Here is a 14,543-nt window from a genome sequence, read left to right as displayed (position 1 = left end):
GCATTTCTTCTTGAGCTTAAGTACAATTTCAGGTATTTGAATGATGAATCTATCCCATGACTGTAAAATTTTATTCTAATACTGTTTTCATTTATTTTTTAAAAATTGTCAATTAACTGTGAACATATTTTAACTTATTCCAGGTACCGGATGTTGGAAGTAGTGCTTAATTGATGATGATGTATTGATCATGATGATATACTGGACTGCCTTGTACTTTTGAACAATTATGTGTTGTTATTTTAAACTTTATTAAGGATGCATGAATTTTTTATGTGTTTTCATTTTCAATTATATATAAACTTTTGAACATTATTATGTGTGCTTTAATTTTCAATGAAATGAATGAGTGATTATAACTTTATACATTATTTTATTTTATTATGAAAAAGTGGTGGTTAAATTTTATAATTGTATAAAATAGATTATATAAAAGATTATAAAATAGTGGTGGTTAAATTTGGGTTTATGTTTTTTAATTTTCGATTCCATACAAATTTTGAACATTATTATGCGTGCTTTAATTTTCAATGAAATGAATAGATGATTATAACTTTATACATTACTTTATTATATTATGAAAAAGTGGTGGTTAAATTTTATAATTCTATAAAACAGATTATAAAAAAGATTATAAAAAAGTGGTGGTTAAATTTTATTTATTCAGAATTAGAATTACGTCAGTTAAAACCGCCACTACTTATGTATATTATGGTGTCAGAGTCTTCTTCAATGAATGTAAATTACGATGGTTAAAACTGACAGTACTTACATATAAAAACCGCCACTACTTACACTATTTTTAAAGTGGCGGGTGTTGCAGCGAGTAGTATAAAACCGCCACATAAAACTTTGTGACGGCCATTGCTATGGCGATTTGCGAAACCGCCACAAGCATATATTGCGGCGGTTTTAAACGCCAGTTTATACGAAAATAACCGTCACAATATACACTTTTTTTTGTAGTGAACCTAGGAAACTATAAGAAAGTGAATGTTCTGTATAATAATAGTTTAAAAGTATCTTAACTATCGAAAACAAGCGTATTACTTAACTAAATGTTTGCAACTTGTTCTTTTCGCTATTAATTGATTGAAAACACTTATGATATCTTTGAAAACCACTTTCATGTGTTAAAATTGTGTTATTATATATTTAATATTTCTTTTACAATCTTAGTCTATTAATTGATTGAAACATTTATGAATATCTTTCAAAAACAATTTCATGTGTTAAAATTTTGTTATCATATATTTTTTACAATCTAAGGTCTATTAATTGATTCAAACACTTCTGATACCTTTAAAAAACCATTTCATGTGTTCAAATTGTATTTTGATATGTTTAATACTTCTCTTACAATCTAAGGTCTATTAACTGATTGAAAGACTTATGATATCTATGAAAAACAATTTCATGTGTTAAAATTGTGTTTTGATATGTTTAATACTTCTTTCATTTACAATCCAAGGTTTTATAACCTAAGAAACTATAAGAAATTGAATGTTCTGTATAATAATAGTTTAAAAGTATCTTAACTATCGAAAACAAGCGTATTACTTAACTAAATGTTTGCAACTTGTTCTTTTCGCTATTAATGGATTGAAAACACTCATGATATCATTGAAAACCAATTTCATGTGTTGAAATTGTGTTTTGATATGTTTAATACTTCTTTTACAATCTAAGGTCTATTAACTGATTGAAACACTTATAATAGATATCTTTGTAAAACAATTTCATATGTTAAAATTGTGTTTTGATATGTGTTCCGTCCGGTTGACCGGGACGTCTTCGTGCGCGACCTCAACCGTCAGCTAAGGACTCCTTCCCACTGATTTCCTGTGAATTCCTGCAAAAAAGAGGACAAAGAGGCGCCCTAGCGGCCGTTTGCACTCCGACGCTCAAGTCAGCCAGCAAGAAACACCAGAAAACTGTCCACCCACGTATCTGAGCACCGCGTGTGGCACTCTGAAGGTGGTAAAAGAACTGTGTATCTGTGTGTGTGTTGTCTCCTTTTGGCAAAAATATTCTCCAGTCACTTGTACGTAACCTTAAAGCACGGGCAAGCAACCAAAGAGTTTCTCGTAAGTTTGCCAAAGGTCCCAACCCTTTTTCCGACATTCTCAGCGCTATTTAAACTGCCCAGCATTTAAAGCGCCTTAAAGCGCTTTTACTCTCTAACGTAACGCACTCTTTAAAGCGCTTAATTACGAAACGTAGCGCATTTAAGACGTTTGAAACGCTTGGGAGCTCTAATAGTACCAGAATGCTCGAAAGGGAAACTGTATTGAATATCTTTAATTACCTGGCACCTAACTAGAGGGTGTTTCCATTCTGGCATGGCTGTCGTACACGTGGAGGGCCTCACGACGCCATGACCCCATCTGGGGGCGTTTCTGCCCATCTGGGGACGTTTCTACGTGTGGGTCCTCCTGCCTGGGAGTGCTACTGCGCTAGGGGTGGCTTTTTGGGTGCCAACTCATGCCCCCAAGTATCTAGCCACTTACTCTGAGAGCGTATCTGCCTTCCTCTCGCACCCTGCACCCGGTTATCCTGGGCGTGACCTTCCTCTTGGGTCGTATCTATCCCGAAGGCATCTCTGGGGCGGCAGGGGTACTTCACAAGTCAGGCTGCCCTTCACTGGTACTATCACTATGGCCTTGAAGCCACCTTTTCCTTTTCTTTATCACTTTCCCGAGATATCGGGTTCTGAGGCTTTCCCACGACGTCGCTCCCTCCATGGTCTTTCCTACCCATGGGTATCGGGGAACCACACCGTGGTTGCCTTGCTTTTACACTGTTTGATCTGGCGACGCCCTGGTTGGGCGACGCCTCTACTCAGGCGACGCCTTGCCTTGGCGACGCCTCCACCCAGGCAACGCCTTGCCTTGGCGACGCCTTGTCCTGCCTTGGCGACGCTTCCTCTTGGCGTCTCTACACCTGGGCGACACCTTCAGTTGACTTTGACTCTCCAGTCGTTGACTTTGACCTTGACTTAGTCAACGCCCTGATACGGGACGGTACAATATGTTTAATACTTCTTTCATTTACAATCCAAGGTTTTATAACCTAGGAAACTATAAGAAAGTGAATTTTCTGTATAATAATAGTTTAAAAGTATCTTAACTATTGAAAACAAGCGTATTACTTAACTAAATGTTTGCAACTTATTCTTTTCGCTATTAATTGATTGAAAACACTTACGATATATTTGAAAACCAATTTCATGTGTTAAAATTGTGTTATGATATGTTTAATATTTCTTTTACAATCTTAGTCTATTAATTGATTGAAACACTTATGAATATCATTGAAAACCAATTTCATGTTTTAAAATTGTGTTTTCATATATTTTTTACAATCTAAGCTCTATTAATTGATTCAAACACTTATGATACCTTTGAAAAAACATTTCATGTGTTCAAATTGTATTTTGACATATTTAATACTTCTTTTACAATCAAAGGTCTATTAATTGATTGAAACACTTATGATAGATATATTTGAAAAACAATTTCATGTGTTAAAATTGTGTTTTGATATGTTTAAAACTTCTTTGATTTACAATCCAAGGTTTTATAACCTAGGAAACTATAAGAAAGTGAATGTTCTGTATAATAATAGTTTAAAAGTATCTTAACTATCGAAAACAAGCGTATTAATTAACTAAATGTTTGCAACTTGTTCTTTTCGCTATTAATTGATTGAAAACACTTATGATATCTTTGAAAACCAATTTCATGTGTTAAAATTGTGTTTTGATATGTTTAATATTTCTTTTACAATCTTAGTCTATTAATTGATTGAACAACTTATAAATATCTTTGAAAAACAATTTCATGTGTTAAAATTGTGTTTTCATATATTTTTTACAATCTAAGGTCTATTAATTGATTCAAACACTTATGATACCTTTGAAAAACCATTTCATATGTTCAAATTGTATTTTGATATGTTTAATACTTCTTTTACAATCTAAGGTCTATTAACTGATTGAAACACTTATGATAGATATTTTTGAAAAACAATTTCATGTGTTAAAATTGTGTTTTCATATATTTTTTACAATATAAGGTCTATTAATTGATTCAAACACTTATGATACCTTTGAAAAACCATTTCATATGTTCAAATTGTATTTTGATATGTTTAATACTTCTTTTACAATCTAAGGTCTATTAACTGATTGAAACACTTATGATAGATATCTTTGAAAAACAATTTCATATGTTAAAATCGTGTTTTGATATGTTTAATACTTCTTTCATTTACAATCCAAGGTTTAATAACCGAGGAAACTATAAGAAAGTGAATGTTCTGTATAATAATAGTTTAAAAGTATCTTAACTATCGAAAACAAGCGTATTAATTAACTAAATGTTTGCAACTTGTTCTTTTCGCTATTAATTAATTGAAAACACTTATGATATCTTTGAAAACCAATTTCATGTGTTAAAATTGTGTTTTGATATGTTTAATATTTCTTTTACAATCTTAGTCTATTAATTGATTGAAACACTTATGAATATCTTTGAAAAACAATTTCATGTGTTAAAATTGTGTTTTCATATATTTTTTACAATCTAAGGTCTATTAATTGATTCAAACAATTATGGTACCTTTGAAAAACCATTTCATGTGTTCAATTTGTATTTTGATATGTTTAATACTTCTTTTACAATCCAAGGTCTATTAACTGATTGAAACACTTTTGATAGATATCTTTGTAAAACAATTTCATGTGTTAAAATTGTGTTTTGATATGTTTAATACTTCTTTTATTTACAATCCAAGGTTTTATAACCTAGGAAACTATAAGAAAGTGAATGTTCTGTATAATAATAGTTTAAAAGTATCTTAACTATCGAAAACAAGCGTATTACTTAACTAAATGTTTTCAACTTGTTCTTTTCGTTATTAATTGATTGAAAACACTTACGATATCTTTGAAAACCAATTTCATGTGTTAAAATTGTGTTTTGATATGTTTAATATTTCTTTTACAATCTTAGTCTATTAATTGATTGAAACACTTATGAATATCTTTGAAAAACAATTTCATGGTTTAAAATTGTGTTTTCATATATTTTTTACAATCTAAGGTCTATTAATTGATTCAAACACTTACGATACCTTTGAAAAACCATTTCATGTGTTCAAATTGTATTTTGATATGTTTAATACTTCTTTTACAATCCAAGGTCTATTAACTGATTCAAACACTTATGATAGATATCTTTGAAAATCAATTTCATGTGTTAAAATTGTGTTTTGATATGTTTAATACTTCTTTCATTTACAATCCAAGGTTTTATAACCTAGGAAACTATAAGAAAGTGAATGTTCTGTATAATAATAGTTTAAAAGTATCTTAACTATCGAAAACAAGCGTATTAATTAACTAAATGTTTGCAACTTGTTCTTTTCGCTATTAATTGATTGAAAGCACTTACGATATCATTGAAAACCAATTTCATGTGTTAAAATTGTGTTTTGATATGTTTAATATTTCTTTTACAATCTTAGTCTATTAATTGATTGAAACACTTATGAATATCTTTGAAAAACAATTTCATGTTTTAAAATTGTGTTTTCATATATTTTTTACAATCTAAGGTCTATTAATTGATTCAAACACTTATGATACCTTTGAAAAACCATTTCATGTGTTCAAATTGTATTTTGATATGTTTAATACTTCTTTTACAATCAAAGGTCTATTAATTGATTGAAACAGTTATGATAGATATCTTTGAAAAACAATTTCATGTGTTAAAATTGTGTTTTGATATGTTTAATACTTCTTTCATTTACAATCCAAGGTTTTATAAGCTAGGAAACTATAAGAAAGTGAATGTTCTGTATAATAATAGTTTAAAAGTATCTTAATTATCGAAATCAAGCGTTTTACTTTACTAAATGTTTGCAACTTGTTCTTTTCGCTATTAATTGATTGAAAACACTTACGATCTCTTTGAAAACCAAATTCATGTGTTAAAATTGTTTTTTCATATGTTTAATATTTCTTTTACAATCTTAGTCTATTAATTGATTGAAACACTTATAAATATCTTTGAAAAACAATTTCATGTGTTAAACTTATGTTTTCATATATTTTTTACAATCTAAGGTCTATTAATTGATTCAAACACTTATGATACCTTTGAAAAACCATTTCATGTGTTCAAATTGTATTTTGATATGTTTAATAGTTCTTTTACAATCTAAGGTCTATTAACTGATTGAAACACTTGTGATAGATATCTTTGTAAAACAATTTCATGTGTTAAAATTATGTTTTGATATGTGTAATACTTCTTTCATTTACAATCCAAGGTTTTATAACCTAGGAAACTATAAGAAAGTGAATGTTCTGTATAATAATAGTTTAAAAGTATCTTAACTATTGAAAACAAGCGTATTACTTAACTAAATGTTTGCAACTTATTCTTTTCGCTATTAATTGATTCAAAACACTTACGATATATTTGAAAACCAATTTCATGTGTTAAAATTGTGTTTTGATATGTTTAATATTTCTTTTACAATCTTAGTCTATTAATTGATTGAAACACTTATGAATATCATTCAAAACCAATTTCATGTTTTAAAATTGTCTTTTCATATATTTTTTACAATCTAAGCTCTATTAATTGATTCAAACACTTATGATACCTTTGAAAAAATATTTCATGTGTTCAAATTGTATTTTGATATGTTTAATACTTCTTTTACAATCTAAGGTCTATTAACTGATTGAAACACTTGTGATAGATATCTTTGTAAAACAATTTCATGTGTTAAAATTATGTTTTGATATGTGTAATACTTCTTTCATTTACAATCCAAGGTTTTATAACCTAGGAAACTATAAGAAAGTGAATGTTCTGTATAACAATAGTTTTAAAGTATCTTAACTATCGAAAACAAGCGTATTACTTAACTAAATGTTTGCAACTTGTTCTTTTCGCTATTAATTGATTAAAAACACTTACGATATCTTTGAAAACCAATTTCATGTGTTAAAATTGTGTTTTGATATTGATCCTGCCGGCAACTCGAACGTGGAGGAATCGCTCCGTAGCACTCTCTGCCCTGTCTACGCGACTGCGTCTTCTGTAGAATCACCCTCAGAACCTTCTCTTGGATCTCCAAATGTGACCTGCAAAACACGCAGACGGCGCCTCTGGCGGCCGTTTGCACTCCGACGATCAAGTTAGTCCACAGAACCACCAAATCAGAAAACTAGTAGTGTGTGTGAAAAACTCTTGCTCTCTGTTTTTCGTATCCCCCACTTCTCTCCCTGATTCCTCCTTTTATCTCTCTGTCTCTTTTTCTGGGCATAACAGAATTCTGTTATGCTTTTCTGGCATGTGTCAGAAACCTGTTACGCTTTTCAGAGATAGTGTACCTGCAGAATCAGAGAGTGTGGGTGTCTGTGCGTGTCCGCGTGTCTCTGCGCTGGGCTGCGCCTGTCTGTACCCTGAATGGTACGGAGTGCAGTTTTGTCTGGACCGCACCCCTCTCAGATGGTGACACGTGGAGGCCTGCAACTCACATCTAACCACACACGTGTCATTTACTGGAAGGGCTCTAGCGCTTCTCTTTGTGTGCCTAAGTTACGCCCTTGCGGAGTAGCTTAGGATATTTCTCTTATCTGGGTAAATCGCATACTCTTAGGAGAACGTCGGGTGTGGCTGGTCTAGGCACACTCACCAAACGTTGCTCTCTGCGTAGGCGACTTACCCTTCACGATGCCACGCACGTAATGGGTTGAGGGAATCACCAATCACTGACTGGTTTACTAGTTCCCTCAAGCCACTCTCGTGCATGATTCCCTGAGGTGTGCTCATGCGAAATCCATGCGTAACGCTCTCGCTGGGAACCTCAGTCCCAGTTTAACTGCGTGTAACACGAGACCCCGATGACAATACACCCGATGACTGATCAGTCAGTGTTTATTCGCTTCTCACGCTCTGCCTCCAGGCGCGAGTCTGAGAACTGGTCCGTTGGTGGCCACTTGGCTACTAACCACCGATCACCATTCTGGATGATCTGTCCCCCGACCTCTCTGCCGCCTGATCTGTCGGTGGTCGCTTGGTTACTGACCACCGATCACCGCTCTTGGCGATCGTCTCCCTGACCTCTCTGCCACCTGGTCCACGTGTCACCCTGCGAGTGGTCCACATGGTTCTCTGCTGCTGACGTCATCGACTACCGATGACCGATCGGATCAGATATGTTTAATATTTCTTTTACAATCTTAGTCTATTAATTGATTGAAACACTTATGAATATCTTTGAAAAACAATTTCATGTTTTAAAATTGTGTTTTCATATATTTTTTACAATCTAAGGTCTATTAATTGATTCAAACACTTATGATACCTTTGAAAACCAATTTCATGTGTTAAAATTGTGTTTTGATATGTTTAATATTTCTTTTACAATCTTAGTCTATTAATTGATTGAAACACTTATGAATATCTTTGAAAAACAATTTCATCTTTTAAAGTTGTGTTTTCATATATTTTTTACAATCTAAGGTCTATTAACTGATTCAAACACTAATGATACCTTTGAAAAACCATTTCAGGTGTTCAAATTGTATTTTGATATGTTTAATACTTCTTTTACAATCTAAGGTCTATTAACTGATTGAAACACTTATGATAGATATCTTTGTAAAACAATTTCATGTGTTAAAATTGTGTTTTGATATGTTTAATACTTCTTTCATTTACAATCCAAGGTTTTATAACCTAGGAAACTATAAGAAAGTGAATGTTCTGTATAATAATAGTTTAAAAGTATCTTAACTATCGAAAACAAGCGTATTAATTAACTAATTGTTTGCAACTTGTTCTTTTCGCTATTAATTGATTGAAAACACTTATGATATCTTGGAAAACCAATTTCATGTGTTAAAATTGTGTTTTGATATGTTTAATATTTCTTTTACAATCTTAGTCTATTAATTGATTGAAACACTTGTGAATATCTTTGAAAAACAATTTCATGGGTTAAAATTGTGTTTTCATATATTTTTTACAATCTAAGGTCTATTAATTGATTCACTTATGATACCTTTGAAAAACCATTTCATGTGTTCAAATTGTATTTTGATATATTTAATACTTCTTTTACAATCTAAGGTCTATTAACTGATTCAAACACTTATGATAGATATCTTTGAAAAACAATTTCATGTGTTAAAATTGTGTTTTAATATGTTTAATACTTCTTTCATTTACAATCCAAGGTTTTATAACCTAGGAAACTATAAGAAAGTGAATGTTCTGTATAATAATAGTTTAAAAGTATCTTAACTATCGAAAACAAGCGTATTAATTAACTAAATGTTTGCAACTTGTTCTTTTCGCTATTAATTGATTGAAAGCACTTACGATATCATTGAAAACCAATTTCATGTGTTAAAATTGTGTTTTGATATGTTTAATATTTCTTTTACAATCTTAGTCTATTAATTGATTGAAACACTTATGAATATCTTTGAAACACAATTTCATGTTTTAAAATTGTGTTTTCATATATTTTTTACAATCTAAGGTCTATTAATTGATTCAAACACTTATGATACCTTTGAAAAACCATTTCATGTGTTCAAATTGTATTTTGATATGTTTAATACTTCTTTTACAATCAAAGGTCTATTAATTGATTGAAACAGTTATGATAGATATCTTTGAAAAGCAATTTCATGTGTTCAAATTGTGTTTTGATATGTTTAATACTTCTTTCATTTACAATCCAAGGTTTTATAAGCTAGGAAACTATAAGAAAGTGAATGTTTTGTATAATAATAGTTTAAAAGTATCTTAACTATCGCAAACAAGCGTATTACTTAACTAAATGTTTGCAACATGTTCTTTACGCTATTCATTGATTGAAAATACTCATGATATCATTGAAAACCAATTTCATGTGTTGAAATTGTGTTTTGATATGTTTAATATTTCTTTTACAATCTTAGTCTATTAATTGATTGAAACACTGATGAATATATTTGAAAAACAATTTCATGTGTTAAAATTGTGTTTTCATATATTTTTTACAATCTAAGCTCTATTAATTGATTCAAACACTTATGATACCTTTGAAAAACCATTTCATGTGTTCAAATTGTATTTTGATATGTTTAATACTTCTTTTACAATCTAAGCTCTATAAACTGATTGAGACACTTATGATAGATATTTTTGAAAAACAATTTCATGTGTTAAAAATTGTGTTTTGATATGTTTAATACTTCTTTCATTTACACTCCAAGGTTTTATAATCTAGGAAACTATAAGAAAGTGAATATTTTGTATAATAATAGTTTAAAAGTATCTTAACTATGGAAAACAAGCGTATTACTTAACTAAATGTTTGCAACTTGTTCTTTTCGCTATTAATTGATTGAAAACACTTACGATATCTTTGAAAACCAATTTCATGTGTTAAAATTGTGTTTTGATATGTTTAATATTTCTTTTACAATCTTAGTCTATTAATTGATTGAAACACTTATGAATTTCTTTGAAAAACAATTTCATGTGTTAAAATTGTGTTTTCATATATTTTTTACAATCTAAGGTCTATTAATTGATTCAAACACTTATGATACCTTTGAAAAACCATTTCATATGTTTAAATTGTATTTTGATATGTTTAATACTTTTTTTACAATCTAAGTTCTATTAACTGATTGAAACACTTATGATAGATATCTTTGAAAAACAATTTCATGTTTTAAAATTGTGTTTTGCTATGTTTAATACTTCTTTCATTTACAATCCAAGGTTATATAATCTAGGAAACTATAAGAAAGTTAATGTTCTGTATAACAATAGTTTAAAAGTATCTTAACTATCGAAAACAAGCGTATTACTTAACTAAATGTTTGCATCTTTTTCTTTTCGCTATTAATTGATTGAAAACACTTACGATATCTTTGAAAACCAATTTCATGTGTTAAAATTGTGTTTTGATATGTTTAATATTTCTTTTACAATCTTAGTCTATTAATTGATTGAAACACTTATAAATATCTTTCAAAAACAATTTCATGTTTTAAAATTGTGTTTTCATATATTTTTTACAATCTAAGGTCTATTAATTGATTCAAACACTTATGATACCATCGAAAAAACATTTCATGTGTTCAAATTGTATTTTGATATGTTTAATACTTCTTTTACAATCTAAGTTCTATTAACTGATTGAAACACTTATGATAGATATCTTTGTAAAACAATTTCATGTGTTAAAATTGTGTTTTGATATGTTTAATACTTCTTTCATTTACAATCCAAGGTTTTATAACCTAGGAAACTATAAGAAAGTGAATGTTCTGTATAATAATAGTTTAAAAGTATCTTAACTATCGAAAACAAGCGTATTAATTAACTAAATGTTTGCAACTTGTTCTTTTCGCTATTAATCTATTGAAAACACTTATGATATCTTTGAAAACCAATTTCATGTGTTAAAATTGTGTTTTGATATGTTTAATATTTCTTTTACAATCTTAGTCTATTAATTGATTGAAACACTTATGAATATCTTTGAAAAACAATTTCATGTTTTAAAATTGTGTTTTCATATATTTTTTACAATCTAAGGTCTATTAATTGATTCAAACACTTATGATACCTTTGAAAAACCATTTCATGTGTTCAAATTCTATTTTGATATGTTTAATACTTCTTTTACAATCAAAGGTCTATTAATTGATTGAAACAGTTATGATAGATATCTTTGAAAAGCAATTTCATGTGTTCAAATTGTGTTTTGATATGTTTAATACTTTTTTCATTTACAATCCAAGGTTTTATAAGCTAGGAAACTATAAGAAAGTGAATGTTTTGTATAATAATAGTTTAAAAGTATCTTAACTATCGAAAACAAGCGTATTACTTAACTAAATGTTTGCAACTTGTTCTTTTCGCTATTAATTGATTGAAAACACTTACGATATCTTTGAAAACCAATTTCATGTGTTAAAATTGTGTTTTGATATGTTTAATATTTCTTTTACAATCTTAGTCTATTAATTGATTGAAACACTTATGAATATCTTTGAAAAACAATTTCATGTTTTAAAGTTGTGTTTTCATATATTTTTTACAATCTAAGGTCTATTAACTGATTCAAACACTAATGATACCTTTGAAAAACCATTTCAGGTGTTCAAATTGTATTTTGATATGTTTAATACTTCTTTTACAATCTAAGGTCTATTAACTGATTGAAACACTTATGATAGATATCTTTGTAAAACAATTTCATGTGTTAAAATTGTGTTTTGATATGTTTAATACTTCTTTCATTTACAATCCAAGGTTTTATAACCTAGGAAACTATAAGAAAGTGAATGTTCTGTATAATAATAGTTTAAAAGTATCTTAACTATCGAAAACAAGCGTATTAATTAACTAAATGTTTGCAACTTGTTCTTTTCGCTATTAATTGATTGAAAACACTTATGATATCTTGGAAAACCAATTTCATGTGTTAAAATTGTGTTTTGATATGTTTAATATTTCTTTTACAATCTTAGTCTATTAATTGATTGAAACACTTGTGAATATCTTTGAAAAACAATTTCATGGGTTAAAATTGTGTTTTCATATATTTTTTACAATCTAAGGTCTATTAATTGATTCACTTATGATACCTTTGAAAAACCATTTCATGTGTTCAAATTGTATTTTGATATATTTAATACTTCTTTTACAATCTAAGGTCTATTAACTCATTCAAACACTTATGATAGATATCTTTGAAAAACAATTTCATGTGTTAAAATTGTGTTTTGATATGTTTAATACTTCTTTCATTTACAATCCAAGGTTTTATAACCTAGGAAACTATAAGAAAGTGAATGTTCTGTATAATAATAGTTTAAAAGTATCTTAACTATCGAAAACAAGCGTATTAATTAACTAAATGTTTGCAACTTGTTCTTTTCGCTATTAATTGATTGAAAGCACTTACGATATCATTGAAAACCAATTTCATGTGTTAAAATTGTGTTTTGATATGTTTAATATTTCTTTTACAATCTTAGTCTATTAATTGATTGAAACACTTATGAATATCTTTGAAACACAATTTCATGTTTTAAAATTGTGTTTTCATATATTTTTTACAATCTAAGGTCTATTAATTGATTCAAACACTTATGATACCTTTGAAAAACCATTTCATGTGTTCAAATTGTATTTTGATATGTTTAATACTTCTTTTACAATCAAAGGTCTATTAATTGATTGAAACAGTTATGATAGATATCTTTGAAAAGCAATTTCATGTGTTCAAATTGTGTTTTGATATGTTTAATACTTCTTTCATTTACAATCCAAGGTTTTATAAGCTAGGAAACTATAAGAAAGTGAATGTTTTGTATAATAATAGTTTAAAAGTATCTTAACTATCGCAAACAAGCGTATTACTTAACTAAATGTTTGCAACATGTTCTTTACGCTATTCATTGATTGAAAATACTCATGATATCATTGAAAACCAATTTCATGTGTTGAAATTGTGTTTTGATATGTTTAATATTTCTTTTACAATCTTAGTCTATTAATTGATTGAAACACTGATGAATATATTTGAAAAACAATTTCATGTGTTAAAATTGTGTTTTCATATATTTTTTACAATCTAAGCTCTATTAATTGATTCAAACACTTATGATACCTTTGAAAAACCATTTCATGTGTTCAAATTGTATTTTGATATGTTTAATACTTCTTTTACAATCTAAGCTCTATAAACTGATTGAGACACTTATGATAGATATTTTTGAAAAACAATTTCATGTGTTAAAAATTGTGTTTTGATATGTTTAATACTTCTTTCATTTACACTCCAAGGTTTTATAATCTAGGAAACTATAAGAAAGTGAATATTTTGTATAATAATAGTTTAAAAGTATCTTAACTATGGAAAACAAGCGTATTACTTAACTAAATGTTTGCAACTTGTTCTTTTCGCTATTAATTGATTGAAAACACTTACGATATCTTTGAAAACCAATTTCATGTGTTAAAATTGTGTTTTGATATGTTTAATATTTCTTTTACAATCTTAGTCTATTAATTGATTGAAACACTTATGAATTTCTTTGAAAAACAATTTCATGTGTTAAAATTGTGTTTTCATATATTTTTTACAATCTAAGGTCTATTAATTGATTCAAACACTTATGATACCTTTGAAAAACCATTTCATATGTTTAAATTGTATTTTGATATGTTTAATACTTCTTTTACAATCTAAGTTCTATTAACTGATTGAAACACTTATGATAGATATCTTTGAAAAACAATTTCATGGTTTAAAATTGTGTTTTGATATGTTTAATACTTCTTTCATTTACAATCCAAGGTTATATAATCTAGGAAACTATAAGAAAGTTAATGTTCTGTATAACAATAGTTTAAAAGTATCTTAACTATCGAAAACAAGCGTATTACTTAACTAAATGTTTGCATCTTTTTCTTTTCGCTATTAATTGATTGAAAACA

The sequence above is a fragment of the Phaseolus vulgaris genome, chromosome 7 (assembly GCF_051622355.1).
Source record: "Phaseolus vulgaris cultivar YP4 chromosome 7, ASM5162235v1, whole genome shotgun sequence".
Taxonomy (NCBI): domain Eukaryota; kingdom Viridiplantae; phylum Streptophyta; class Magnoliopsida; order Fabales; family Fabaceae; genus Phaseolus; species Phaseolus vulgaris.
This window is presented reverse-complemented; position numbering follows the sequence as displayed.